Source organism: Pelophylax lessonae, assembly GCF_965119305.1.
Source record: "Pelophylax lessonae genome assembly, chromosome: 10".
Lineage (NCBI taxonomy): Eukaryota > Metazoa > Chordata > Amphibia > Anura > Ranidae > Pelophylax > Pelophylax lessonae.
The window spans coordinates 34,411,829-34,437,885 of NC_138777.1; positions in this window are offsets into that span (position 1 = coordinate 34,411,829).

The window sequence follows — 26,057 nt, forward strand, 5'->3', positions numbered from 1 at the left end:
AAGAGGGACTGTGATGTAGAGGGGGCACTGTAATGTAAAGTGGGGCTGTGATGTAAAGGGGGCACTATAATGTAAAGGGGGGCTGTGATGTAAAGGGAACTGCACTATAAAGGCGACACTGTAATGATTATAGCCCCCCTTATATTACAGTGCCACTAGCAACCCTGCACAGGACTCCTACCTTTGGCAGAGCAAAGGCTGTGATTAGTCCATGTGTCCTCTCCTGGCTCCCCCACCCACCCAAAGATGTCATCCTATTAGCAGGGCAGGGGGCGGGAGAAACTCTCCATTCTGATCTGCAGCTCCTCCCACCCCCTGCCCTGCTGATTGGATGACATCATCGGCCGGGTGGGCGGAGATGCTAGGAGAGGATATGCAGGCATGGTCACACAACAGGAGATGAGCGGCGACCGCTGTCCACACAGGTCTATCGCAGTCACTGCTCATCTCCAGCTGTGCAGCCAGGTCATCAACAGGCTGTGGACCATAACAGGTCCATGGCCCGGGGTTGGGGTCCCCTGCACTATAGGACCAAGACAGAACCGCAGTGCCATTTATAGAGAACTTCTAGAACGGGGGCTTCAGCCGTGTATCATGTTCTATACACACATGAGCATAGCCAGTCCCACCTTAGGCATATAAACTAGAAATCCCGTCAAAGGGAATAGTGGTATCCTTAAAGTCTGTGCGTACTTCAAACCTGGGGAGCCCAGGAATGGCGGCAGGAGGGAAAGAGGTGTTCAGGTGGCTGTAGAGTCACTCAGATCATTTTTACAACATAGAGCATTGGCGGCACCATAAAATTATACCAGGATCACGGCTGCAGCCATCATCCTGGTGTAAACCACTTCCGCCTGGGGACATGCAGGTACATCCTAGGGTCTGGAAATGGTTAAAGCCCCCTAAACTCTAATCTGAATTGACACAGAGCAGCGGCTCGGGTGTCCCCATAGCAAGCTGCTTACTGTGGGGGCACTCGGCAGGAGGGAGGGAGAGGCCAGGGGAGCCGAAGAGGGACCCAAGAAAAGGAGGATCTGGGCTGCTTTGTGCAAAACCAACTACACAGAGCAGGTAAGTATAACATGGTATTTGTATTTATAAATGAAAAAACTGAGTCTTTAGTATCACTTTAAATAGTTTTATTTTGGTAATAAGACAAATAAATCCACTGACAAGAGTTATAAAGATATAGATTTTTATTATGTCCTGAAATGAAAAAAACCAACAAGATCCTATAATAAAAATCACAAAGCAGTGTTATTTCTGCACATTTTCCTGTTTCCGCACTTAAGAAAGTTGAATATCCTCATTCTTCCAGCAGTGGCAGTGAGCAGTCCTTCCATTATACTGAAGGGGTGTCACATGAGCACCGTCCGGTGCTGGAATACTAAAGAAGGGCTTATTCACATCATGTCCATTGAGCTGCATTTTGCTGCCACACCTCCACACATGTATAGTATGAGCAGAGCCGGTACAAGGGTGGGGGGGGGGTGGGGTGGCGGAAGGGACGGGTGCCCTGGGTGGTAACATTTATTGGAGAGAGGGGGGCGCCAAAAGTGGCTGGACAACTTTCACACACTGACTGTGTGTGTAATTGCTGGCCGCCAGCAGACTTGTATAAAGTACTCTAAATTTCTACTTGAGTAAAAGTACAAGTGCTCGATCAAAAAATTACTTGAGTAGAAGTGGAAGTGCTCGCAGAAAAAGTTACTTAAGTAGAAGTACTAAAGTATTCAACATTTTTTTTACTTAAGTATTGCAAGTAGTTTTTTCAAAAAATTTGCTACTTAAGTACTAAAAGTAAAAAGTACCAGTAGTTTTGAAAAAAAAATTCTACTCAAGTACTGAAAGTAGAAGTACAAGTACTGTGTTATGTAGTTATTAAAGAAATAAGTCAAAAGTTTGAACATCATATTGTTTTTATTATTTCAAATGATTTATTCAAATGATTAACCTGTGTTTGTTAGTAGTTTCTTGATGCACTTTAAGCGCTGTAGCACCATTTATTTGTTTGTTTCATATTTTCTTTTTATTGGAAAGATTTGGTATAGCAGCTTTTATTATACACAGCCTTTATTTTCGTATGCGCTGATTTACAAATGACATTATACACGTTTTTTTGAGCTTTATGCAACCTGCCATCTACTGTTCTGGCAGTGGTAATTTTTTTAAAAGTAACGAGTAACTATGCAGCACAAAAAAAAAATACTTGAGTAGAAGTATCGAAATCATCGAAAAAATGTAGTGAAGTAAAAGTAGAAGTAGGAGAAAAAAATTCTACTCTAGGAAAGTACAGATACCGCATTTCGGTACTTAAGTACAGTACTTAAGTAGTTCTACTTCGTTACTATACATCTCTGGCCGCCAGACACTAAAAGTGTGCCTGCAATGTGCCGACTGCGCTCCTGCACCCGGCACAGCATGAAGCCTTCCCTTCTGTTCTGTCAGCGGAGCGGAGAAAACTCCCCCCCCCCCCCCTCGAAAGGTGCTCTGTAGTCCCGGCCGTATCGTCATTCACTGAGAAGTCGCTTAGCCGGGTTAATGTATTGCCACTGGTCACTGCAGCACTTTGTGCTGCATTAGTGGCACCAGTGTCCGTATTAACCGCTTCCAGATCGCCCTCTGCATTTATACAGTGGCAGGGCGGCCCTCCTGCGCGAACCGATGTAGGTATATGTCAGTCGCACACCTGCAGCTAGGGGGCGAGCGCGCTCCCACCCCCGCTCTTCAGCGGGACACCAATGCACAGGGAAGGTGACTCCGATTGCCGCCTGACACCCGCGATCGCTCCCCACTGAGAGAGAACAACGGTCAGCTACTGTAAACACAGCTGACCATTCTTCTACCTGGAATGATCACAGAGCGCCTCTGATCCTTCTATATAGGATCACAGGTCTCTGTGATCATTTCACAAGCCACATCCCCATACAGTTAGAAACACGCCCATAAGTACACATTTAACCCCTTGATCACTCACAGTGTTAACCCCTTCCCTGCCAGTGTCATTAGTACAGTAACAGTGTATATTTTTAGCACTGATTACTGTAGTAATGTCACTGGTCCCCCCAAAGTGTAAAAAATGTCAGTCAGGGGTCCGATCTGTCTGCCGCAATGTAGCAGTCACGCAAAAACAAAATCGCAGATCGCTGCCATTACTAGTAAAAGAATAAAAAAACAATAAAAATGACATACATTTTTCCCGTAGTTAGTAGACGCGATAACTTTTGCACAAACCAATCAAAATACGCATATTGCGATTTTTTTTTTTACCAAAAATACGTAGCAGAAAACAAATTGGCCTAAAATGTTAAAAAATTTCAATTTTTAAATTTTTTTTATTGAATTTGTATTGTTTTATTTCTCACACATGCCATGGTATATGTGAAATGACACCCCAAAATACATTTAGCTGCTTCTCCTGTGTATGGGAATCCCCATGTGTGAGACTTTTTGGCAGTCAAGCCACGTACAGGACCCCGAAAACTATTCAGCGCCTTCAGGCTTTCCAAGGGCGTAAATTGTTGATTTCACTCCGCACTACCTATCATAGTTTAGGAGGCCATGAAATGCCAAGACAGCACAACCCCCCCCCCCCCCTACACACCACAAGCTATTTGCTGAGAGGCATGTTGAGTGTTTTGCAGTTCTCACTTTTTGTCACAAAATTTTGAAAATTGAAAAAAGAGAAAAAAATGCATTTTCCTTTTTTTTCTTCATTTTCCAAAATAAATGAGAGCTGCAAAATACTCCCCATGCATCTTAGCAAATACCTCAGGGTGTCTACTTTTCGAAAATGGGTCATTTGGGGGGGTTTTGTGCTATCTTGGAATTTCATGGCCTCCAAAACTGTGATAGGTAGTGAGGAGTGAAATAAACAATTTGTGGCCTTAGAAAGCCTGAACGTGGTGATTGGTTTTCGGGGTCCTGTACGCGGCTAGACTGCCAAAAAGTCTCACACATGTGGTATCTCTGTACTCCGAAGAAGCAGTAGAATGTATTTTGGGGTGTCATTTCAAATATTCATATTCATGCCATGTGTGAGCAATATATCATTTCGTGACAACTTTGTGTAAAAAAAAAATAATAATAATAATAATTTCCCCGAAACTTGTGGCACAATATCAAATATTCCATGGACTCACCATGCCTCTCAGGAAATAGGTTGGAATGTTTACTTTGCAAAATGGGGTCATTTGGGGGGGGGGGGGAGTTGTGCTATCTTGAAATTTCAGAGCCCCTGAAACTGTGATAGGTAGTGAGGAAGTAAAATAAACAATTTACGCCATTAGAAAACCTGAAGGTGGTGATTGGCTTTCGGGGTTCCATACAAAGCTAGGCTCCCAAAAAGTATCACACTTGTGGTATTCCTGTTCTTAGGAGAAGAAGCAGAATGTATTTTGGGGTGTCATTTCACATATACCCATGGCATGTGTGAGCAATATATCATTTAGTGACAACTTTGTGTAAAAAAAAAAAGAAACAAAAAAAAAAACAAATTGTAATTTTACCGAAACTTAGGGCAAAATATAAAATACTCCATGGACTCAACATGCTTCTCAGCAAATACCTTTGGGTGTCTACTTTCCAAAAAGGGGTCATTTGGTGGATGTTTGAACTGTCCTGGCATTTTATGCTCAACCTTAGCCACACATCACCCACTCTTCTAACCACTTAAAGACCAAGCCTTTTCTGTGACTTTTTGTTTACATAAAAAAATTTTTTTTTTCTAGGGCTGCAACTAACAATTATTTTCATAATCGATTAGTTGGCCGATTATTGTTTTGATTAATCGATTAATCGGATAAAATCATTAAAAAAACTCAATATGCCATTTTTTTCCCCCCCGGCAACACCAATGATGGGGCACTATTCCTCCCGGCAACACCAATGATGGGGCACTGTTCCCCCCGACAACACCAATGACGGGGCACTATTTCTCCCATTGATACCAATGACGGGGCACTATTCCTCCCGGGAACACCAATGACGGGGCACCGTTCCTCCCGGGAGCACCAATGATGGGGCACCGTTCCTCCTGGGAACACCAATGATGGGGCACCATCCCTCCCGGGAACACCAATGATGGGGCACCATTCCTCCCGGGAACACCAATGACGGGGCACCATTCCTCCTGGGAACACCAATGATGAGACACCATTCCTCCCGGGAACACCAATGATGGGGTACCATTCCTCCCGGGAACACGAATTATGGGGCACCATTCCTCCCGGGAACACCAATGATGGGGCACCATTCCTCCCGGGAACACCAATGATGGGGCACCATTCCTCCCGGGAACACCAATGATGGGGCACCATTCCTGCTGGGAACACCAATGATGGGGCACCATTCCTCCTGAGAACACCAATGAGGGCACTATATTTCACTTCTGTTATTCCAAATGCTGACATTTTTTTTTATTTTGCTGACTCTTGCAAACACATTTTAGCTATCAACCTGTACAGCCACCCTAATCCCCATTTCCATAGGCTTTGGAATGATCCTTGAGCAAGTTTGGGAATAAAATCATTAAAAAGTAACCATTGCAGGGCACATAATGCTCCCAGTACATTGATACCTTAGGCCCCTTTCACACTTGCCGCTCCGTCAGCGGACTCCCTTTTTCTCAGTGGGGGATCGATCCCCCGCTGAGCAGGCGGATGGCAGCTCTGTCTCCGAGACGGAGCTGTCAGGTCCCCGCGGTTCTCTATGGGGGAATCGGCTGAGAACTGACTGCCTGTCAATTCTCACCCGGTCCCATCCGATCTGCCAGACAGATGGGAAATAGTGTTTCCATCCGTCCGGATTTGACGGAGAGGATCGGATCGGATGTCAGCGGACATGTCTCCGCTGACATCCAATGCCCAATAGAGATGCATGGGGCATCCGTTCAGATCCGCCTGAAAAACTGACAGGCGGATCTGAACGGTCTGCAAGTGTGAAAGGGGCCTTAACTGCTTTTTTTTTTTTAATCATGCTGCTATATACTGTATAATATAACAATAAATCATAATGGCAGCTTACAAAAGGTGCCTTTCACTAACCACAAACCAAAATTAAACAAAGAATCAATGCAGATCCAAATGCCTAAGAAATATGTGCTTATCCGGATAAAATAGTTAAAGCGGAGTTCCGGCCACAAAAAAAAAATTTCAATGAACATACCCCCGGGACCGTCAGGGCTAGTGCATTCCACAATGGCTAGCCTCTGATCTGTCCCGGTTCATACTTACCTTTTAGAAGAAATACTTACTTTTAAAATTTCTTCTCCAGCGCTGCCATCTCAGGTGTGGGCAGCTTGAAGCCAGCACGATCCTCTTCCGCGTCCTCTTCTGTCGCACTGCGCCGGCCCCGCCGTCACTTCCGGGTCTGCAGCGTCATCCCTGCACAGCTTCTGGGCATGCCCAGAAGCTGTTTAGCAAGGTATGACGTGCCTGCACCGGAACTGACGTCGGGGCTGGTGCAGGCGCATTGATTCCTGGGAGCGATGACGTTCAGCTCCCAGGAATCATTGCAAAGCGGAAGTGACGGCGCGGGCCGTGCGGCCGAGGGAGGAAGTGGAAGGAAGGTGAGTATTTTTTTTCTGCAATTACAAGGTAAGTAAAAAAAAAAAAATCCTAACTACCCATTTCTTTTTCAGGTGACCTATAGCAAGCGGATGGCCCAAAATCGACTATGTCGATTTTGTGGCTGGAACTCCGCTTTAATATTCCTTATAAGGTGCAATATTATAGTAGAAAAATAAGTGAATGAAAACGTCAGCCAGAGATATGCAAAGGATGTAAAAAATTATAACAGTGTAATTTCACTAATAAAATGAGGCTTCACTCCATAATAATAGGGAGCATAGAAAGACCCACTATATGTGCTAGAAGGACGTTTTTAGTCACTTATTTTTCTATTATAATATTCCTTATAAGGTGCAATATTATAATAGAAAATAAGTGAATATAAATGTCCTTATAGCACATATAGTGGGTCTGTCTATGCTCCCTATTATGGAGTGAAGCCTCATTTTATTAGTGGAATTGCACTGTTATAATTTTTCACATCCTTTGCATAACTCTGGCTGACGTTTTCATTCACTTATTTTTCTATTATAATATTGCACCTTATAAGGATTATTAACTATCCGGATAAGCATATATTTCTTAGGCTGTTTGGCGCTCTTTATTTAATACTGTATCTTAGAGCAGCTCGGGACTCACGTGATCAGCTGCTTCTCTCCTCGCTCTCCCCTCTCTCCTCCCTCAATCTGATTGACTGCAGGGCTGAGAGTTCCTCACTGACGTCAACAAGAAGGTGGAGAGGAAAGGAGGAAGGAGGGGGCGGTCACTTGGGTGCAGAACGACGCTGTGAAACACAGTGAGTGTATTCACACAGCAGCTTGTAGAGACGGGATGGCACTGACAGGCAGGGAGAAAGTCCTCTACGTATACCAACTAATCGGCAGCAACTAATCGATAATGACAATCGTTGACAACGATTGTCATTATCGATTTAGTCGATTAGTTGTTTCAGCCCTAATTTTTTTTACTAGAAAATTACTTTGAACCCCCAAACATTATATATTTTTTCATAGCAGACCCTACAGAACCAAATGGTGGATGTTGCAATTTTTTTTTGTCACGGGACAGTATTTGCGCACAGATTTTCCAAACGCAATTTTTGCAAAAAAAAATATTTTTTTTTAATTTAATGCACAAATACAAAATATATTTCCTAATGGTTTGGTAAAATGTAAAAGATGATCTTACGCCAAGTACATAGATACCAAACATGACATGCTTTAAAATTGCGCATGCCCGTGCAGCGGCAACAAACTATGTACATTTTTAAAAGACTTTGTACGTCTAAAGTGGTAACCTGTAAGACTTTTAGAGGAGGTCTACTGCAAGAATTACTGCCCTCGACCTGGCGTTCGCGGCGATACCTCACATGCTGCAATTGCTGTTTACATATGACACTAGACCGACGCTTACGTGCGCCTTTGGGCGCAAGCACGGGGGGACAAGGATGCTTGAATTTTTTTTTTTTATTATTTATTTTGCTTTTTTATGTAATTTTGACACCTTCCCTTTTCATTTTTTTTTTCTTTTAATTTTTATTATTATCACAGTGAATTTAAACATCACCTATGACAGCAATCTGTAGTAACAGGTACTCTTGGGGTCTATTAGACTCTAGAACTCTCCTCTCCCCTAAAGCGTCTGACCACACCAAGATTGGTGTGATAAGATGCTTTCCCAATTTCCCAATGGCGCTGTTTATATCTGGCGAAACCTAAGTCATGAAATGCTCATAGCTTTTGGTATCTTAGGCCATAGAGATGATTGGAGCCATTCTTGTCTCCAATCAGCTCTATGGTCAGATAATGGAACCACCGGCTGCATTCTCGGGTTACCCCGATTGATGTGGATGAAGAAATCTCCGCCAGAAAATAAGTGGTATACCCATCATTAGACCGCCCAACATCCACCCACTTCTAATGATGGGCATACATGATGAAAGCCATGTATTGCCTGTTTTTTTAACTGCGGTGGTGAAATCACCTCCTACAGCTCTGCCATAGTAGATTTCTATATATGCTGAGCGCAAACGCTGTTGCTGTCAGAATATATAAATCAGTGTGGCAGCTGATGGGCGTACCTGCAAGGCAAACAATAATTAACAATAAAACAGTAAAAATAAAACATTACATTATAATAGCATGGAATGTTGGTATCTGAAAAGTAAAAAATGGTTAACAATGAAAAACAGTAACAATAAAGTACAGTAAAAGTAGAAAGAGTAGAAGTAGAAGAGCAGAGTAAGAACAGAAAATTAACTCAATAAAACGACTATTTTTGGCTTTTTTATTTAATTTTTTGTAATTTTTTTTGTAACTTTTTTTTTTTACACTTTTTTTTCTGTAACTTTAAAACTTTCCAGGGTAGGAGGGTCTCTCAAAATGCGATCGCCATTGAACATCTTGTGTAAGTGTAAGTGTGCCCTAGACTGTACCATGCTGTACCCTATGCTAACACTCCACTAGTGTGTGGTAGCGATGGAAACATTCCCTGATGCAGAGACCAGGTTGGCCAGGACAGGAGGGACAATAAATTTACAGGTACGTAGTGTGGCTAACAGGTAAAAAAGCACGAAAAAATTAAAAAACTGCTAGTGCTAGCAGAGATCAGGCCTGACTCTGCTAACGCTGCGGCTTTGTGTTTTGGAAGTGACAGTAATCTATTGATTACTGCACTTGCTTGGGTGGGGTGGGCTGGGCGGAGGGGCTAAACACAGGTGCTGGCAGGTGTTGTGGCCGATCCTGCTAACGCTGCGTTTTGGGAACCCTAAACTATTGGGGACCCTAGTACATTTCTGATCAGATCAAAGATATTGAGCCATTCAGACACTGTACTAGTAATGGAGGTGTATAGTGCGTGTATGTGTGTGTCACTGGCAATCAAAGGGTTACATTGTATTTCTAAATATGCGGCGGGGATATGACGCTGTCCTAGATTGACGCTAACTAGCGTTAACGCTAACTAATGTCCCCTGTGACACTAATATAGTGATCGGAAAAAAGATCGGTACACTATAAAAGTGACACTGTGACAGGGCATGAAGGGGTTAACTGGGGCTGATCAGGGGGGTTAAATCTTTATTGGGGGGGATGGCGGGTACCCTAAACCTATTTGGGACAGAAATGAACGGTCGCTAAACCTAAATGAAGGCACACTATTACAGTAATCAGCAAAACAGCTATACGCTGTATATAGTGTGCACTATGAAAGGGAGTGAAAGAGTTATCTGGGGGTGATCAGGGGGTTAAATGTGCCTATCTGAGGTGGTGTATGTGTAGTGATTGGTGTACTCACGGTTAGATGCTCTCTCCTCTCAAGCTGGAACCGAAAAGATCTCCACGAGGGGAGAGAGCAGCATTTCATGTGCCTGTGTTTACAAAACACAGGCACAGGACGGTCTGCCATTGGTCAGAACTGATCACTAGGACCAGGCCAAAAAACATTGACTTGATGACTGATCGGTTCTGTACCAAATCAGACCATTGTGGAAACGGAGGGCGCGCTCCCGCGTGCCCCCAAGCCATGCTCGCGACCAACGTAGCCCTACTGCCTGCCGCAGTATATCTGCGGCGGGCGGTCTGGAACCGGTTAAAATATATATATTTAATTCAGGTATGTGTTCTTTATTATTATTATTATTAAGGATTTCTATAGCGCCAGCAATTTACGCAGCGCTTTACAATATTAGAGGGAGACAGTGTTCTTTACCTGTTAAAATACTTTTTACTGATCTCAGACTCCTCCACATATCTATTTATTTTATCTTTTTTCTGATCTAACTTCCTGAAATGGGTTTTGGGCTGCGAGCTGTGGGTTTGGGTAGTGGTCTGCGGGCTTTGGGCTGCAGGTTCTGGGCTGTGGGTTTTGGGCTGTGGGTTTTGGGCTGTAGTCTGCAGGTTTTTGGGCTGCGGGTTTTGGGCTGTGGGCTGTGGGCTCTAAAAAAGTGATTTTTACAGATCTCAGACTCCTCCAAATCTCCATATTTTTTTTTTGTGTTCCGACTTCCTGCTGTGGGGGTAGGACTTTTGAGGAATGGGCGGTGGGCTGTGGACTGTAGGCTATGAGCAGTGGGCCATGGACTGCAGGCTATGGGCGGTGGGCCGTGGACTGTAGGCTGTGGGCAGTGGACTGTAGGCTACGGGCGGTGGGCAGTGGACTGTAGGCTATGGGCGGTGGGCAGTGGACTCTAGGCTATGGGCGGTGGGCAGTGGACTCTAGGCTATGGGCGGTGGGCAGTGGACTCTAGGCTATGGGCGGTGGGCAGTGGACTCTAGGCTATGGGCTTTGCAGTGTACATGGAGCAGTGAACATAACTGTAACTAAGGTGCACTGCTCGTTCCAAAAAAGAAGTGAAGAGGAAAAGGAGAGGTGTGGGATCTCATGGAGGATGTTACAGAACAAGGAAGCAGAAAAACAAAGTAAGAAATGAGTTATTGAAAAATAGGTAACAGGGTCATTACCTACTGGATGTGTATGGATTTTTACAAAAAAAAAAGAAGGATATTGTTTAGTGTTAAAAAAGTCGGCATCCTCAGAAGCCCAACCCCCATGCAGTTAGAATCACTACCCTAGGAGGGCGTGGCTTGACGCACGATGCGGAAGGTAGCACACTGAGGAGTAGCGGGAGGTGAGCGGCTCCATAACAGAGGCGTGAGGCTTGGCGCCATAGGCGGCTGTGGACGATGGGCAGGGTGTCCCGCCATACACACCACACCGCACAGAGCAGCAAGCAACAGCGGACATCCTTGGCGATGACAAACCGCAACATTTCGGATCTATTCAAGTCCCAAACAGCCACGAGGGGCGGCATGAGGGCGGACAAGATGGCGCTGACGGACGGAGATGAGGAAAGTAGTGAGTACTCCCAACCCTCATCGGAGGAAGGGGTAAGCAAAGGGTCCGTGGAGGATCCCCCTCTTACACTTACCGTGATGAATAATATTGCGGCAGATATTAAGTCCACTTTGTCAGCGGCCATTACGGATCTAAAAACGGACTTCCTTAAACTCTCTGAGCAGTTTTTGGTGGTGGAACAGGCAGGTGCCCATAGAGACAGGTCAATTGGGAGACTAGAGCATATAGCCGTTTCCCATGCGGTGCATCTGATTGAGATTAATAAGAGTCTGGAGGATTTAGATAACAGAGGGAGGCGCTGTAATCTGAGAATAAGAGGTATTCTGGAGGACGTTATGCAAGATCAAATACATCAAACCTTACAGAAAATGTTTAATTCATTATTGGAGAGACATGAAGATGCAACAATTGATTTTGTACGTGTACATAGAACACTGTGGGCCAAAGGCGCAGACAGTGGGCCTCCAAGAGACATTATATGTTGTTTTCAAAGCTTTCAAGTGAAAGAGGAGGTTATGTTTAAAGACAAAAAGGAGAAATTAAATATAAAGAAACACAGGTTCAGATATTCCAGGATCTTTCTCAGATCACTCTGAGGAATAGAAGAGCCTTACGTCCCCTTTTAACAGTTTTGCATGAAAAGATTTGAAATATCAATGGAGGTTTCCCTTTGCATTAACAGTGACTTTACAGGGCAAAATGCATACTCTCAGATCTCCTGATGACTTAAGTGAATTCTGTGAAGGTTTACAGATACCAGTAATGGAACTTCCGGAGTGGTATCAGGAGTATAAACTACCTATATTAATCGAGGATGTTGGACGTTCACCTATACAATCATCAGAAAAAAGACCCCAGAATAAGAAAAGCAGGAGTAATAGATCTGGAAAGTAGTAAAAGAGACACTCTGCAGTAAAAAGAAGACAGAGGGAAAAAAAAAAAAAAAAAATATTTTGAAGTAACCAAGCATAGAAGAAGACGGGAGGGGGGGGGGGAGAATGGGGGGAGGGAGAGAGAGAAAATTTTTTTTCTTTTTTTTTCGGCTGGGCTTTTTGGCCCAGTCTAATGATACTGGGGCATGTCTATAAAATGAGGAAATGTATGTTTTTGATATAAGCTAAGTTGAGATAAGATGAAGGGGGAGAGTGGGGGGGGGGGGGAGGAGTCCCAAACCCCTCTTCCCCTTTTTTCTTTTTCTATCTCTTTCCCCTTGTCCCTTACTAATTCACCGTCTCCTTCATAAACATTTTTTCTTTTGAAGGAGCTGTGCCCCGTGTGTTATAGTTATTATAAATAAAATAATTTGTGAGTCAGTGCTGATGTGGAGTATGAAAAGGGAGTTGGTGTTCCTTTTCCCCTTTTTTTTTCTTTTTTTTTTTGGGTCCATCGGCACTTGTACTGAGTGCTTTTCTTATTCGTGCTAGACTCCCACTAACCCCCACCAGGGGTTTTTCTCAGTTCTAAACTGAGAACCGAGTAACACCCCCGTTTTCTTTTTCTGAAAAATCACAGACATTTAGTTACTCTGTGATTTTGGAACCTAGATACTCCTTTCTTAAGGCAGAGTACTATCCATTATTAAAGCTTTGCTTATCACTGGGTTATACTAGTGGGGTGTTTTTTTTTTTTTTTTTTGGGTTTGTCTATTTGGTCTTAGGTGAAGGGCAGGAAGAGATAGTGAGGCACCGAGTCGGACGAGAGTAACTGAAATAAGGTATTAACCATGACTTATAAATCGGCAGGCAAACATGTTACGGTATTATCCCATAACATACAAGGCCTAAATATTCCAGAAAAAGACATTTTGTGCTTAGAGAATTGAAAAAAGTGAAACCACACTTTGTATTTTTGCAGGAGACACATTTTAAACAAACTAGCGTTCCGAAATTGACTTCAGCATATTTCTCCACGGCGTTTCACGCAACTAATCCTATAGATAAAACAAAAGGGGTATCTATATTGATTAGCAAGACGGCGGGTTTCCAGGTGGATACATCTTTATTGGACCCTAATGGAAGATACGCATTTGTGAGAGAAATATATGCCGGGGTTCCCACGACTCTCGCAAGTGTATACTTCCCGAACAGGTCACAATGGGGGTTCTGCCAGAAAATGGTAAATATGCTCATGGGATTTGCTAGAGGACGGGTGATAATGGGGGGAGATTTAAATATCCCACTTCATCCACTGCAGGATACCTCAAATAGAAGTTCATGCATACGTTATAAGACCCTGGCCCGGATAAAAGAATTAATTCATTCATTGAATTTGGTAGATTCTTGGAGGACTTTACATCCGGATGACAGAGATTTTACCCATTACTCAGCAATACACAATAGATACGCACGTATCGATTATCTATTTATCACACAACGGGATATAGATAACCTATCACAAGCATGGATTGGGACACAGGTACTTTCGGACCGTGCACCAATATCCGTAACTTTAAAAACAAATAAGACTCCCAGAGTTTTTAATTGGAGATTGAATGCTGAGCTAAAATTTGACAAAGATATTTTTGGCTAATGACCCCAACATTTTTGGGATGGTAATGGTAAACCTTCTCTACCTCCTTACCACATGTGGACTCCCCGGACATGTTCAGGGCCCGAGCTGTGGCCCTGCAACTGTGCCCTCTCCAAGCTTGCCACACTGCTCCAAGCTGACCTGACCCCTGGGGCTAGGAGCACCAAATTTGGCACAGGGATACTAGAGGCCCCCAGAGGTAGACCTCCCCTATCTCTGTGCCAAATTCAGGACCCTGGCCCCTCAATGTTCACCTACTGTGACTTCACCTAGAGTAACATGAGTGGGCCCCCCACTCCTCTAACCACTCATGTGGCCACCCCACTGACAGATCCACCATCTTCATGCTACAGCCGCTGTGAAATCCCCAGGGATAAGCACTGACCATTTGGCATGCAAGGGGTGTGTCCCCCCGTCATTCAGCCTGTGGTCCCCGCTGTCATTCAGCCTGTGGTCCCCGCCGTCATCCAGCCTGTGGTCCCTGCCGTCATCCAGCCTGTGGTCCCCGCCGTCATCCAGCCTGTGGTCGTGTCCCCGCCAGAGTCCTCCTTCACATCCTGTGTGTCCCCGTCAGAGTGCCCCTTTATGTGTCCTGCTCAAAGTTCCCCTTTATTATTGCGGTCAGAGTGCCCCTTTAATGTGCCCCGATAAGAGCTGTGTGTTCTGTAATCAGACAATATTCCCGTCATTTGCCAATAAGAATCTCAAATAAGAATAATCCGCCCAATAAGAATAGATTTCCGTCGGGCGCATGCGCAGATAGTGCAGAGAGCGAGGCAGAATCTGACATTACATTCTATTCCCTCCCCCCTCTGTCTCTCCTCGGATAATACATCCAACAAACTGCGCATGCCAGTGTCCTCACCGCCAGCTGATCTCCGCTGGAGTGACGTCATTTACTGAGCATGCGCAGTTCCTCGGATGCATTATTCCACAGGACACCAGCCTCACTGGTAAGGTGACATGACAACCAGGGCCGTCTTTAACGCAGGTCAAAAGGGGCATCTGCCACGGGCCCTGGTATTGTTGGGGGGCCCCAAAGTAGCTGCTCCTGGAGCCCGTGCTGCCCTCAAATAGCTCTTCTGGTTTGGCAGTCACAAATACAGCTGTCCCGTCCTCCCCTGTTTTCTCTTCCAGGCAGGTTAACACAAGCGGACACACTAACAGGGCCGGGGAGAAGCGACAGCTGTGGGTTCTGTGTGTAGCTCGTCCTGACAGGGAGTGAGTCAGAGCTGCTCTCCGTGCTCCACCGCCCCCTCCCACCTTTGACTTCTATAGCACAGCACAGAACAGTGAGTGAAGTGTTCTGGCTGTATGCTAGCTACGGATCTGATAGGCGGAGACTGCAGAGTGTGTGTTGGAAAAAGAGCGCGCACACATAACAGAATGGTGCAGCATCGCTGTGAGGATGAGAAGGAGTGGGGTGAATTTGTTTAAAAAAGAGGTGAGAACTACAAAAGGGGAATACAGAGGTGGCTGTGGATGGGGGGGGGGGGGGGGGGGTACAGAGGTGGCTGTGGGCAGGGTGGGGGTACAGAGTTGGCTGTGGGCAGGGTGGGGGTACAGAGGTGGTACAGAGGTGGTGTAAGGTTCTGGCACTCTCAGTGCCTCCTATCACATCAATTCCGGGTGCGTTCCATCTACCTAGATAGATGAAGCACATATAGGTGTGTTTCCCTTTAAGAGTGCTGACATCATCACTGAGCGCCGGACTGAACAGCTATTTAAATCCCCAGCTCTCACTCACATGTGTTCGTTCAACCGTCATGGTTGGAGCGTCCTGATCTCTGAGTCCAGCATGTCAAATCTACACGTTCCTGTATCTCGCTACCTGAACCTCTGTTTTCGGATCCTGTGTCTCGCCACCCGATCACCCCTGGCATGCTGTTTTCACCTTCACCCTTCTCACGACTACCCTGCTTTGTGCCTTGATGCTAACCTGTCTTGAAGCTCTCATGCTTGCAAGCATACCTCGCTGACGGAACCACGCTGCGCTGATCCCTGTATCCCGCTACCGGATCATCCGCTCTTGACGAACCTCTCCTCTGCTACATTGCTACTAGTGATAAGTACCCCACAGGGGAAACCTCTATAAACCTTCATACTAAAGCTTACACTATCTAGCTCTGCATACTAAGGACTGTTACTACATCTGCACTATCTAGATTGCTAGCTCTTGAGCCTACTATCATCTGCTCTTGCACTGGGTTAGTCTCTCCTGTATGTCATCTGCTATCCTATCATCTACTACCATACATAATTGCTAACCTATCTGCATCCCACCTGTTACTATCTCATTCTCAAGAACATTCCTCTCAAGTGTCTGTCACCTATCGTCTCAACTCAACCTGTCTCTTCAGCCTATCACCTCTATACTACTATATACATAGATCACTCCAGGAACTTCTTATTGAGTGTGTGTATTTGCTTGCTGAATTGAGATCATCCACACATGATGAGTCTTTGGGAGTTGGGATTGGTGTCTCAGCGTTTCTCTACATGACTACTGAAGTGGAATATTTCTGCAGCTGTAAATCCACATCATACATAAAACGCAGGAGCGTTACAGGTGGCTGTGGGCAGGGTGGGGGTACAGAGGTAGCTGTGGATGGGGGGGAGGGTACAGAGGTGGCTGTGGGCAGGGTGGGGGTACAGAGGTGGCTGTGGGCAGGGTGGGGAGGTACAGAGGTGGCTGTGGTACAGAGGTGACTGTGGACAGGGTGGGGGTAGAGAGGTGGCTGTAGTACAGAGGTGGCTGTGGTACAGAGGTGGCTGTGGTACAGAGGTGGCTATGGACAGGGTGGGGGGTACAGAGCTGTGGTACAGAGGTGGCTGTGGACAGGGTGGGGGGTACAGAGGTGGCTGTGGTACAGAGGTGGTACAGAGGTGGCGGTGGTACAGAGGTGGCTATGGACAGGGTGGGGGGTACAGAGGTGGCTGTGGATGGGGGGGAGGGTACAGAGGTGGCTGTGGGAAGGGTGGCGGTACAGAGGTGGTACAGAGGTGGCTGTGGGCAGGGTGGGGAGGTACAGAGGTGGCTGTGGTACAGAGGTGACTGTGGACAGGGTGGGGGTACAGAGGTGGCTGTAGTACAGAGGTGGCTGTGGTACAGAGGTGGCTGTAGTACAGAGGTGGCTATGGACAGGGTGGCGGGTACAGAGGTGGCTGTGGACAGGGTGGCGGGTACAGAGGTGGCTGTGGTACAGAGGTGGCGGTGGTACAGAGGTGGCTATGGACAGGGTGGGGGGTACAGAGGTGGCTGTGGATGGGGGGGAGGGTACAGAGGTGGCTGTGGGAAGGGTGGCGGTACAGAGGTGGTACAGAGGTGGCTGTGGGCAGGGTGGGGGTACAGAGGTGGCTGTGGGCAGGGTGGGGAGGTACAGAGGTGGCTGTGGTACAGAGGTGACTGTGGACAGGGTGGGGGTACAGAGGTGGCTGTAGTACAGAGGTGGCTGTGGTACAGAGGTGGCTGTAGTACAGAGGTGGCTATGGACAGGGTGGGGGGTACAGAGATGTGACTACAAAATGGCGCGGCTCCGCCTTCGCGTTCCTTATATGACGTCATCCGCCCGCCCCCTGCCCCAATCAGAGGAAGCGCGAGCCCACCTCCGCGCGCTGATAATTGAGGCCGCTCATCACCGATGCTCACTGACAGGGAGAAGCGACAGAGAGCTGGAGGGAGGACTAGACTGTCTCCTCCCTCCAGCCTGCAGGTGGCAATAGAGAGCGCCGCTGTGCAGTTCACTCTCTATCCCCTTGTGACATGACTGAAGGGAGGAAGATGTTTCAGGGATTGACTAGCATGGTGTGGGGCAGGAAGTGATGAGATGGGGGAGGTCCACCAGTACAGAGGAGGAAATGTCATACTGGCTGCACTGGTCTGTCTGTATAGAGTATATGGTGTCTGTCTGTCCTCTGTCTGCACACTATGGGCAGGAAGGTGACCCTGGCTACCTGTACATTGAATCAGTGGGCTCTGGACTTTAATGGGAACCTGCAGAGAATACTACAGAGTATGTAATCCCTCATTATACCTAACCTCCTAAAACCTAATCCCCTGTCTGTCCCCATCAGTGCTTCCTTATATATACCTCTATACAAGAAATGCAGAGTGTTCCCCCATGTGTCATACTACACTTAGTATGATATAATATTTATAATGTGACTACACTCAGACCGCATACACAGCGGTGGAAAAAACGCGTCCAAATCTGCACAGTGTTTAGTTTTATTTTTACCTATCTGGATGTGGCAGAATATTACCGCCCCATTATATTATTATTATTATTATTATATGGGAGTTTTATTACCCCAACAGTTTGCACAGTGCAGGTTAAACCGCATACACACTGAGGTAAAAACGCTGCGTTCAGATCTGTGCGCCGTACCCGGTCATGGCGGTATGGTAGATTACAGGCCTATGCACACAGCTGCGTTGTGCTCAGAAATCCGCGTTCCGTTGTGTAAAATCTACATAGGAAATTATGTGCCCAGGTTCATTATTCAGCCCCGGTCCACACTGATGCAATGCGGGAAACGCACAAGAGACGCTGTGTTTTCCCCCCGTGTCGCACTGCTTAGCAATCTCACAGCGTCCGTGCAATCTGCTGGGGGGGGGTTCAATTAACGACACCCCCGAATTAACCGACACCCCCGAAACAGATTGCATAATGTAGTGCGATCGCCAGAATTGCATCGCAGTTTTGGTGCGGATGCGATTTTCAGCCATACAAAAATGTATAACCATACAGATATCGCATGTGATGTGTGTAGGAATGCGGTGCGATTTCTGGGCCAATCACATGCAGTGTTTTGCATGCACCAGTGTGAACCTAGGATCACGCATAATATTATGCAAGAAGAGTTTTATGGGTGTGATCCTTTTATAAGCATTCAGTCCCAGGTTCACATATGTGGGATGACAGACATCGCATGTGATTTGGAGCGCACTGCTTTGCAAATCACATGTGATGCCTGTGCGATGCAAATTCAGCCATACAGATTGTTTGGCTGAATTCGCATTCAGACACAACTTGCAAAGGACCCTTTTTTGGGTCCGCACCAGAATCAGATCGCATGGGTGTTCACATCTATGCGATCCAATTCATATCCAAACTGACAGTTTGCACTGCGATATGCGAACTGATCCGGGGGTGTCGTTAACTTTGTATTGACACCCCCAGCGATTCGCATATGGCAGTGTGAACTGCCTGCGTGTTGAATGCGATGCGGGAACCTGCATTGGATTCGCAGGGTTCCCGCATCGCATATATGTGACCCGGGACTTATGTATTTAAGAATTCGCAATGGAGTGTGTGGTTCTGCATGTGTGTTTACATGTATTTGTAATACATTTGCATCGTTTTGTTTTACTGAGTTGCATTTAAGAGCCAATTAACACTGCTGCGACTTGTCAGCCTGACAAGTCGCGGTCCATCGCGATCCATTGACTGCTACAGGACCAATTCTAATAGGAGCGACAAAAGTCACTCTGACTTAGAAAAAGGGTCCTGTACTACTTCGGGGCGACCTCGGAGCGACTTGCATAGACATTCATTATATGAAGTCTGTGCAAGTTGCGCCGAAGTCGCGCTGCACGCGACTTCACAGGTCGCCCCCCGAAGTCGTGCCGCTTCAGTGTGAACCGGCACTAAATGTTTGTGGTGCCTTGCAATGCATACAGATGCAGCATGCTGGACTTTTTTTTAATGCATTTAAAAACCCCACAATGGTGTAATGTAGGCTCATTGAGAAACGTTCATTTTTCCTGCATATGCACTCATACTCGCATTCTACTGCATCTGTTGTAAGGCTCATTCACATCAGGACAAGGTGCAGGAAATCTGTGTGCATCTCCCGCATCCTCTTCAAAAAGCACTGCTCTTGCGATTTGCAGCAGATGTCATTGCAGTGCTAACGACATCCCAAATGTGGGTCGCAAATGCAATGTGCAAACGCCGGATGTTTGCATTGTACAGAAGTAGCAGGCAATCTAGTTGCAGTTTTTAAACATAGTGCATGCACTACTTTTGCTGCAGTCTGGCATGCTTTCAACCTATTTAACCACTTAAGCCCCGGAAGATTTTACCCCCTTCCTGACCAGGGGGTATTATGCGATTCGGCACTGCGTGACTTTAACGAACAATTGTGCGGTCGTGCGACGCTGTACCTAAACGAATTTGACGTCCTTTTTTCCCCACAAACAGAGCTTTCTTTTGTTGGTATTTGATCACCTGTGCGATCTTTTTTTTTTTTTTTTGATCATGCGCTATAAACAAAAAAAGAGCGTCCATTTTGCAAAAATAACAATATTTTTCACATTTGTTTTATATGAAATTCCCCAAAAGAAAATGTAAAAATGAAAATTTTTTAACATTTTCGGCCAATTTGTTTTATGCTACCTATGTTTGGTAAAAAAAAATCTCAAAAAGCGTATTTTGATTGGTTTGCGCAAAAATTATCGCGTTTACTAACAAAGGGAAAGATTTTTGTCATTTTTGTTGTTTTTTTTTAACGCGTAATGGCGGCGATCTGCGATTTTTTTTTTTTTTTTTCGCGGTACTGCGACATTGCGGTGGACAGATCGGACCCTTGACTGACATTTTTGACACTTTTGGAGTTACCAGTGACATTACTGCAGTAATCAGTGCTATACATATGCACTGTTACTGTAAAATTACACTGGCAGTGAAGGGGTTAACTTTTTTTTGAGAGGGAGGGGTTATGTGTGTCCCTAGGGGCGTGATTCTAACTGTGATTGGCTGTGGCTTGAGCTGTAGGAACAGTGATCAACGGTCCTACATAGTAGAACCGTATGATCTCTATTCCTACACAGGGGAGAATGACAGGCGGCTTGTTTACATCAGCCGCCTGCCTTTCTCCCTCTCCACCGACGATCGCCAGTGACCGGCGGACAATCGGGTCCGCCAGTCACACGCGCGGGGGGGTCTGTGACCGCGCCTCCGGCGGAGCGCGCGCTCGCTCCCGAGACCCTCACAGGCTAGCGACGTAGTACTACGTCCTTTTGCCTGTAAGGGGCTGACCGCCGCAGTAAATAGTCATGCGGCGGTCGGCAAGTGGTTAAACATAGTGCATGCACTACTTTTGCTGCAGTCTGGCATGCTTTCAGCCTATTTAAAGCAGTAGTACACTCCGCTATTTAACTTTTACCTACAAGTAAGCCTATATTCAGGCTTACCTGTAGGTACAATTAATATCTCCTAAACCTGCACGGTTTAGGAGATATTCAACCTGCATGCCACCGCTGACATCAGTGGCGCATGCACTCTGAAGGTCCGACGGACCTTCAGAGCTGCTTGCCGAATCTTGCCGGAAAGTGAAACTCCCGCTGGCATGTACGGGAGTGACGTCATCGTGGCTCCGGCCACTCACGGCGCCGGAGCCGCCGAACCAGGAAGAGACGCAGAGGGAACATGTCAGCACCCTCAGCGTTGTCCATACGACCGTGTCGGGGCTTCGTTCTAAGGTAAGTATTTCATAATGTGCTTGTATGCCATGCATACTAGCTCATTACGCCTTTGTCCTGCAGGGTTTTTTTTTTTTTCATGAGTATACAACCGCTTTAAATGAATGGGCTGAAATTGCACTGCACCCGGATCGTATGTGAATTGCACTGGAACACACGTCGCGTTCCTTTTGTGATTCATGGTATAAACGGGCCTCTAACGCTAGGCTCACATCTGTATGGGTGGTGCCGCTGCGGGACTCACACAAATACTGGCAGCCGCAACCACCCACACGGAGAAATGCGGGACCCACAGGTGAGTGCCAATAATTCTAATTGCATGCCACCCGCACTGGAAATCGCACCCCGTACTGGGAACCTCAGGCTGCAATAAAAAAAAAAAAAAATAGAGCAGGGGCTTCTTTCCTGTGCGTCGCGGGGCACGGCAGCCCATTCAAATAAATAGGCTCTCGTTCCTGCGCAAACCACGGGCCACACAGGTGTGAACCTGGCCTAAATGATCCCTGTGTGCAGTTCTGCACATGTGTTTGCATGCATTTGTAATGCATTAGTGGTGCATTTGTAATACTTTTTCAAAGAGTTTGCAATGCTTTTTTTTTTTTTTTTTTATTTGTATTTACATGCATTAGTGGTGCATTTATGTGGCAGCGGAGTGGTCCTTTTCTGCTTGGCGTGGTGCATTCATGTGCACTCCAGGACATTTATTTGGAAATAATACCATGCTGTACTTTTTTCAAATGCACCACATTAGTATAAACCCGACTGATTGAAATAAACGCATTTTTTCTGCATTTGTGCTCGTAACGTGTTTATAAACGTGTTCTATATTCTGTAAATGAGCCTAAACTCATGTGAACAGTAGCACTACCATAATACAGTATGTGCGGTTTTTTTTTTGGCTCTGCCAGCAAGAGTTAGGGATGCACCGAAATGAAAATTCTGGGCCGAAACTGAAAATGCAGGATGCCCTTGGCCGAAAACCGAAAATGAAAATACATTTTTTCCCCCAAATGATTTTAAATTAGATAGAAGAGGGGCATACACCAAAAACAGGCAGCGAAGTACACCTGTCGCTGCCACCCTGTCACAGTATATGTACTGTGACGGGTTGGCAAGTGGTTAATTTAATTGCCAATGGTATTTGTATTATGCAGCATGAGGGGGTTAATGTATTGCCATTGCTGGTCACTGATGCATTAGTGACCGACCAGTGGCAGTTAATTAACCCCTTTGTGCTGCATTAGTGCAACCAGTATCAGTGTTAATTAACACTGGTTGCACTGATACTGGTTGCACTAATGCAGCACAAAGGGGTTAATTAACTGCCACTGGTCAGTCACTAATGCACAGCAGTGGCAATACATTAACCCCCTCATGCTGCATAATACTAACACCTCGCCTCAGCGTCCCCCCCTCCGCCTCAGCGTCCCCCCCGCCTCAGCGCCCCCCCCCCCGCCTCAGCGTCCCCCAACCCCCCCCCCCCCCCCGCCTCAGCGTCCCTCCCCATCCCAAGGATGCATTCTCCTTACTCTCTGCTCCTCCTGTGTCCTTCCTTTCAAAAGTCCCGCCTCTGGCCGGCGGCCCGCTTCCCTGTGATGTCACTACTACTACGATGTGCATGAATGAACTAACACACCCGGCAGGCGGGCGAGCGGCCGCTAATAGCTGTAACTAAGTGAGCGCTTCACTTCCCTGTCAGCGGAGATCCTAATAGGGAAGTGAAGCGCTCACTTAGTTACAGCTATTAGCGACCGCTCGCCCGCCCACCCAGTGTGTTCGTTCATTCATGCACATCGTAGTAGTAGTGACAGGGAGGCGGGCCGCCAGCCAGACATTTTGCCATAAACCATTTCTGAGCTCAGGTGACTCTAAACCAATGTGTAGGATAATGGATATATATAGTAGAAAAGTAAAAGAGTACCTTGAAGATCGACGCCAGTGTGTCCAAAAGTTGTTATTGGCTAAGCATCTTCAGCAGTAGTGACAGGGAGGCGGGCCGCCGGCCAGAGGCAGGTCTTTTGAAACCTGCGCTGTGCCCGTATCGGCATCGGCATCTTTAACCCATTTTTGGCCGAAATGGAATAAGCCCATTTTCGGCCGAAAATTTCGGTTGCCGAAATTTCGGTGCACCACTAGGTCCAGTATGCAATGAGGCCTTACTATGTAAAAGGTTTAGAAGCTAAATGAAGGCAACTTTCTATGAAGGTGCAACCCAGCGCATGTGTTTAGGGCAGCCCAATCATTTCAATGGGCTGCCCTGTGTGCGACAATCACACAAAAATGCGGGCAATTTTTTTTTTTTTTTTTATTGCATGGCAAGAAGCTACCATGCTTGTGGTGTGAGTTTGCACACTTGTATTGGAACTCTGTAAGGCTGTGTGTCCACGCTGTTCCCGGGGCGGTGATGCACCCACATTGCGGGTTACATCAGGGCAGCCCTTTGTTTTCAATGGGCAACCAACACACCCCATTGTGCAAGCAAAACTGCACATGACCTATTTTTGGGATCACAGCATACGGTGGCCCCCATTCACATTTGCACGTAGCCAGGTGATTTATTATTTTTTTTTTTAGCTTGACTTGCAGTACATGAGCTCAATCGTACATTTTTGTCCCTATAGACTTTTATATAAGTGTCACCCCAATGCACTGTCACATATAACATACATTACTGCAACACCGTGCAATAGCGTCACCCAGACCTGTGTGTAAGACCCAGGGCACCCTTGAGAGTATTGGAATCGTGGTTCTACCCACGATTCCAGAATCACAGCGAGACATGCTTGCGGTGGCATTCTTTTTTTGTCTCAAGACCCCAAACGTGCCAGGCTCAGTGCCAAAAATTGGTCCATGAACTTCTTTGGCGCATTCTTGGAGCCGAAGGAGGCCCATTGGAAATTAATGATGCCACTCCAAAAACGTGCAACAAAAAATGCAACATGGTATCACACCGAAGTATTGAAGCCTGTGTGTCTGCTTTACCTTAGCACAACCTACAAGTCTCTGGGGCAGATGGGACTTGTAGTCTTTCCAGTCACAGAGTCCATTGAATGGATGGTAGTAGCTGTGTAGGTGGAGCCATGAGTAACCATACAGAATTTAAATAACAAAACATCAGCACAGGAAGGAACACCCTGGAATTTCAGGTACATGGGGGGGCGGGGTTGTTTGGATAATTTGACCACATTTCATGTTACACACCAAATATGGGTAGAATATGAAACCTGGTATGGAAGGTAGACTGTTCCTTGAATCCTCGTTAGTTTTTTATGTTTTTATATTTTTCCTGCATACCTGCCTTAAATGTCGAATTTTTCCAGGTATAAAGATTGCCAAAGAGCAAGGAGCTCGATATCGGCTCGGGCTAGAACTGGAAATATGGTAAGATGTCTGTTTACTGAGAGGTCATGCCAAACCTGCGTCATCTGTTTTGTAGGGCCAATCCTTCACCTGTATGCCTAACACCCCCCACTCCCGTATGTAACCCTGCTCCTCCGCAGAAAGCTGGCTATAGGTCAAAGTCTCACTCAGGAAGTAAAATTACAGCTTTGTTGCTGTTGCAGAAATGCCAGAAACTGTGATATCTGAAAGTCTCTTTAGTTTTTGGTCATATTTTTTTTTTAAAGATACATTTTTTTTATTCTACCAAACCCAAACATTCCAATAAAAAAGACAGGCACTGCTTTCCTGCTTCTGCCTGTGCATAACTGATAAGTGAGGGGTCGGGCTCTACAGGTACCGAGTGAGGGGTCGGGCTCTACCGCCTCTGCCGGTACCGAGTGAGGGGTCGGGGCTCTACCGCCTCTGCCGATACCGAGTGAGGGGTCGGGGCTCTACCGCCTCTGCCGGTACCAAGTGAGGAGTCGGGGCTCTACCGCCTCTGCCGGTACCGAGTGAGGGGTCGGGGCTCTACCGCCTCTGCCGGTACCGAGTGAGGAGTCGGGCTCTACCGCCTCTGCCTGTACCGAGTGAGGGGATCGGGGCTCTACCGCCTCTGCCGGTACCGAGTGAGGGGGTCGGGGCTCTACCGCCTCTGCCGTTACCGAGTGAGGGGGGTCGGGCTCTACGGCGTCTGCCGGTACCAAGTGAGGGGGTCGGGCTCTACCGCGTCTGCCGGTACCGAGTGAGGGGGTCGGGCTCTGTCGGTACCGAGTGAGGGGGTCGGGCTCTGCCAGTACCGAGTGAGGGGTCGGGCTCTACCGCCTCTGCCGGTACCGAGTGAGGGGTCAGGCTCTACCGCCTCTGCCGGTACCGAGTGAGGGGGTCGGGCTCTACCGCCTCTGCCGGTACCGAGTGAGGGGGTCGGGCTCTACCGCCTCTGCCGGTACCGAGTGAGGGGGTTAGGCTCTACCGCCTCTGCCGGTACCGAGTGAGGGGGTCGGGGCTCTACCGCCTCTGCCGTTACCGAGTGAGGGGGGTCGGGCTCTACGGCGTCTGCCGGTACCAAGTGAGGGGGTCGGGCTCTACCGCGTCTGCCGGTACCGAGTGAGGGGGTCGGGCTCTGTCGGTACCGAGTGAGGGGGTCGGGCTCTGCCAGTACCGAGTGAGGGCTCGGGCTCCACCGCCTCTGCTGGTACCGCGTGAGGGGTCGGGGCTCCACCGCCTCTGCCGGTACCGCG